The sequence below is a fragment of the Anarhichas minor genome, unplaced genomic scaffold, assembly GCF_050575085.1.
Source record: "Anarhichas minor isolate MPS153535 unplaced genomic scaffold, ASM5057508v1 ptg000004l, whole genome shotgun sequence".
Taxonomy (NCBI): Eukaryota; Metazoa; Chordata; class Actinopteri; order Perciformes; family Anarhichadidae; genus Anarhichas; species Anarhichas minor.
Genome location: NW_027466450.1, coordinates 11,035,962 through 11,041,961, shown reverse-complemented (window position 1 = coordinate 11,041,961; position 6,000 = coordinate 11,035,962).

Genomic DNA, 6,000 nt, shown 5'->3' with positions numbered 1-6,000 from the left:
CACACACACACACACACACACACACACACACACACACACACACACACACACACTCATCCATCTCTGTCTTTCTGTCCGCCTCTCTGGGTTGCCTCCTCAGCAGGTGTGTGTGTGTGTTTGTGAGACGACCGGGGACATTGGCAAGTTAAACCCGGTCCTATCATATGTCATCTTTAAATGACAGTGTCGTAAAGCATTACGGAGAGCAGAGTGGAGGAGAGGGGCCCTGCCAGGGCTTTGTTAGACAGATGAATGTTTCTGCCCTGTTAGCCAGCAGCTGGTATCACTTCTAATCAGAAACACATCCTGCCTGCTGCAACAGGTGCCCTTCAGCTGGGGGGATAAAAGAACACAGATACTGTTTGACCGAGACCAAAACTGATCATTTGGTCTTCTATTCTATTCTATTCTGTATTCTTTATTTTATGAACTATTCGCTTACGTTTTAAGCACAGAACTAAAACTAGGAGGCAATTAGACTAGTTTAGAATAAAGACGGAAACAGCTAACCTGGCTCTGTCCAAAGTATAGTCTCTACAGTTACGACAAGACTCCAGGAAGTGACTGCATCCTGCCAAAAAATGCTACATTACAAAACTCCCCATTTAGCTTTTTATACAGATTAAACAAGCAAGATACAACACATTCATTCGTGAGCCTCGGAGGTGCTGATGCCTTCACCTATGCTAAGCTAAGCTAACTGCCTGCTGTCGCTAGCTCCATATATTGCATACAGACATGACAGTGATATCAATCTTCTTTAACCGCATACTCCAAAATGCAGAATTTTAAAAAAGTTGCTCACAACGCATTAAGGCATAAATTAAACACACATTCACACCATCTGCAATAAAGCCTTTAGTAGCCACTAGGGGGCATGGGAAACAAGTTGTGAACACAACACTGACATATCATCACCTTTTCATAGGTTCTAGCTGTCTATCTAGCTGTTTCGAGCTGGACAGGTAGCGTACATTCAGTTCTTAGAGGTTTTTTTTTCAGCTGCCTTTAGTGTCTGGAAGAAACGCTATGAACCAGCTGAAAGATGCTGTAAAGTGTAGCAGAGAGATAATTCTCTGTGGGTTCATCACTAATGATCCATTTCATTGCAAGTAGTCATGTGATCTATTGTTAATATGGAGCGAGCTTAATGTAAGCACAGATGAAAGATCAGAGTATGGTATAAATTAAGGGGTTTATGTATACGGTTCATATGTGCATCTTACATACAATGTCCTTTTGAGCACAGTGGGGATAATCAGTGGAAGAAGCGCAGAGTAGATTAAGAGCCTTACTTTTCGTTCTAAAATGGCACAGCCAGGCATTTTTGAGTAAACCTCTCCAATTATAATTTCAAATGGGATAAATCATTTATTTGGCTATTCATCATCAAAGTGGAGAATGAATAAAGAATAATTTTGTCTGTGCCAAGTGAATGTGTTATTGAATGAGAATTGACAACTTCAGTTTGAAGTAAAATATGTCTTTTCATTTCTTCCACATTAATGTATGAGCATCATATCGCCTGCCAGCACTCATCTTTTTATCTCAGCCTTGGATGGCGCGCCTGAACTCGTTAGGTACCTGCTGCTGGAGGAAGCCAGATGTGCAGCAGCGGTGAAGCGAGACTAAAGACACACACATAAATGTGCTTTTACTGTATGTCTCGAATGTGGCTTCAAGGCTGCACCTCCTTCCCCCACTCAACATTCAATATGAGTCCAGGCATTAACTAAATCACTCTGAGGGATTCCCCCCCCCCCCCAAACTGTGGTGTAATATAATTTGTGGATCGAAGGGAAGGTTGTGTTGGTTCAGCTGATTACGTTAGCAATGCTGTGACGAGAGTCAGCTCCTGTCAGCTCTTCAACAAGGAGGAACAACAAGCTTTAGGCATTCAGGCTTTCGGAGATGGATGTACAGTATATTGGTGAGAAACAGGAGTTGATTATAATTGATTCTGAATTGTGACCAACTTTACATATGAATAATAAGATAAATAGTAATTTTCCCGGGGGCACATTTGTTTTCACCTTAAACTTTAAGGTTTAATGATTGGCCATCAGAATAGAGCAGTTTATTTCTGCCCCACAACTGTTACACTGATTTATTGTGAAATTTGAAACGTGTTGCACTTAGCATGTGACATTTGTTGGAACCCTTTGCTTCACATTTCATACAGTGTGTTACATTCACAGTCTCCTCTCCTCTCCTCTCCCCTCCTCTCCCTTTGGGCCTATTAAGGCCTAATTGGAGCAGTGCCACTTACCACTGATGGGATCAATGGGACAACCAGCAGTGGATACACATCATTTGCATTGCTTACTGCAGCACATAGACAGCCACCGCAGTGAGTGCAGCGGTAATAAGAAAGTCTGCAGAATCTGTCAAAACAAAGAGGTGCAGCGGAATTATATTCCATAATGTGGATGGTAGTTTTCCACAAGTGAACCAGATACGGTTGAATGACAAAAAATGAGAGTTTGCTTAAAGTGCAGTGCAATACATTAATATCATTGATGGCATGCAGTGAATCCTGATGAGAGTGGTGGCAGATTCGAAATAAAGATTAAGGAAGATAATTTATGGTTAATGGTGGATTTTTAATTTGTGAAATGTACAAGTGCAAATGCACACACACGCACGCACACACACACACACACACACACACACACACACACACACACGAATTGAGGTGGTCTTTCCTCGCGGTGCTGCAGTGATAGGAAATCAATAGGTGCAGTGTCAATCACATTGAATCATGAAAGCTACTGACATCTGTCAAAAGTCAGTCTCACTGCAACAGGAACAAAAGAAGCTGTTTGAGAACCTTCAGGGAAAAATAAATCCAATTTGCGATCCGATTATGGAGAACAATTAATTTGGCATCACAAATGAAAACACCTGCGGTTTGTCCAAAGGAAAAAAAAACAGTTTGATTGCTTTGCTGGAATGATGATAGATGGGAGGCTATATTACAGAAATAGAGCGTTTTGTTTTTTGTTTTGTGAGATAACATTTTTTTTTTAATTTGAGGTAAACATTAAGGTGAGCCCTACCAAAAATGTCCATTTCCAAATAATTTTATCACCATCATCCATGTTTTTGACTGACACCTTGAAATGTGCTCTTTTCAAGACTTCAAAGAAATAAAAACAAAAGGGATGTCAATAAGTACAAGACATACGTCCCAGTAGGGTCTGACAGCTGAAAGCTGCTATGTAGCAGAAGAGACAAGACCAGAAACACTCACCATACTGGACAGGCTCGTCAATACATCTCATACACAGTATGCAGGTGTGACTGTGGCTAAGTGGAGAGCAGGGCCGTCCTTCAATCAGGGGGTCGACGGTTCGATCCCCGGCTCCAGCTCTGTTAGTCGCATGTTAATGTGTCCTTGAGCAAGACACTTAACCCCAAAATTGCTCCCGTAGCTGTGCCTACGGTGTAGAAATGTGATAGAATCTGAATTGTAAGTCGCTTTGGATAAAAGCGTCTGCTAAATGACTGTAATGACTGCACACATAAACCCTAAAAAAAATCCATAGTCATGATGATTATGCCATAATTGTATTTTGAGCTTAATACGACATAGTTTTAATGTATTAGACTAATATTCATATAGTAATTTTGTTCACAAGTATGATATAAAGACACACTTACTTCTGACTTCTTATTAACACGCCTCTGCAGTCGCTTCCACGAGTAAGTGAATCAACAAGCGTATTAGTCAGCATCAAAGTGATGTTTGCAATTTTGGTGTGATGGGTGAATGAATTCTGAGAAATGTGATTAAACTGACGTGAATGTTTGTTTGACAAAAAAAGATTTCAGCTGATAAAGGGCTTTGAAGTAACTACTTCTGCTTTTCCATTTCCACAAGAAACGCGGTATACCTTCAGTAAACGTGGCAGGGAAAAGGGAATATAATAAATGATGGTGCACGTCAGTATGACTGGAGTTCACTCAATTACGGTACATGACATTTTCCATGGCTCATTTTCCAACCTGACAGTGCACCTGCCCAAAGGTATTGTCCAGAGTACATCCAGATCGCACACCACAGACATAACTTCATTACACTCCCAGAAGAACACCTGCTTTTGGAGGAGGTGCATTAGACATAATCAGCCATGACAATGAGGCAGAGTTTAATAAAGATGGTTGCAATGTTCTCACATGATTGACTTAAATACAGTTCTCTATAATTTTACAAATCAGAAAGTGTTGTGAGAAATGTCAAGGGAAAATAATTGGAACATTTGATTATTTTTTACCTTTTTAATGCTGGCAGGTTGGACCACAAGGAATTAACTGTCAGAAAGAGCTCTCTCTGCTTGTCTGTGTGTATTTGTTGTGACTAACTGTCTAATATGAAACCCACTCGAGACTGAAGGCAGGCTGCTAATGACGCAGCTGAGTTGGAAACACAAAGGAGTGAAGAAAAACTGAAAATTTTCTCTCCCAGCACAGGGAGTAAAATCATAATGTCAGGAGGATCTTTATTCAAAGACTGTCGGTAGCGTAGTCTTTCACAGCTCAGATCCAGCTGTCTCACAAAGCAGGGTTATACTTAATAATGTCGAATATGATTATTTATAATATTGAAGCTTAGCTTAGCGTAAAGAGTGGACACAGCTAGCTTAGCTCTGTCCGAAGAAACAAACAAACTCCGCCCACCAGGTTATGTGGCGTATTGCTACGTTCATGTCATTTTATTTAGACTGTACCTCATGTTAGCCTTCCTCATGTGATGACAAAACTTCATAAGCTACAATCTATTGTTTTAAAGTTTGCTTGCAGAACAATGTGCTTACCAAGTGATACATGTCTGTTTATCCAGTTTCAGTTTGTTATGGTGCTATACTATTCTGGCCACAGCTCCATAACACAACCTCCAATCATTTATGTTCCTGTCTACAGTATTGTCAGCATTAATAAAATGTACCCTGGAGGGCTATGTGTGTGTGTGTGTGCAATTTGTGCAAAAGACCAAATAGATAGTTACGTAACAATGGTTTAAGAGACTATCTCTCCTGCAAAGTTATTTGACGACACCAGGCAAGTTCAAGAAAAGGATATCGGCAACAACATAGAGCAGATGGTACTTTTGTAAGCACAATTATCTCGCCAACAGACTGTCAATCAGTAACAGAAAACAAATGGAAAAGGGCATTAAAGTAATTGGTAAATTGTTGGATTGCCTAGTGATCTCTGGGATGTGCAGTGCTATAATTAATACTCTGGATGGATAAATATGAAAATAAAAAGACAATAAACTGCAAACAAACAATATGCATTACAGCCCCAACAGGTTTTACAGATTGACACTGGTTGTACTCTTGAAGAACCATGAGATCAGCTCTTAAATGATAACGGACAGAAGCAAGGACATAGCCGGTGGGTGGAGACTCTCAGTCCAGCCCATGCCTCATATGAGCTAAGGCTGCGACAGTAAATGTCTGGCCTCTCCATTCATTTCTTCCTCCTTCCTCTTTCCCCCACTTATGATCTGAGAAGTGGAGCACTTAGTCTAATGCGAATAATGACGATGACTTTTTTCCAGTCTTGCCATTATTGAAAAAACAGTAAATGAGCCAAGATTTATTGCTATAAATTACATCATCCCACTCTGTCTTCTTTAGCTAGACCTTTGTTCTTTTTGTTTTATATCTTATCTTTAAATGGTCTCAGGTTTCCAGGTATGCTGCATTTAGGACTCCACATCCTGTCTATCTGAGATAAATTCACCTCAGTCTAGCTAGCATAGCCAGCACATCTAAATACAATTTTAAAAAGCAATGCTAGTAAAAGACATATCCTCCACTCGTGCTACTGCAGTGTATGGGCACTGGAGTTGATCTTGACAATGCATTTAATTTACTAAGACAGCTTCCTTCCTTCTCTTCTGCTCCTTTGTTCTCTTTCAGCCAAGCCTCTTGGCCCAAAGCCATTCGTAGCTTTTACCACCTCTTCCTATTATCCTATCAGTTTAAAATG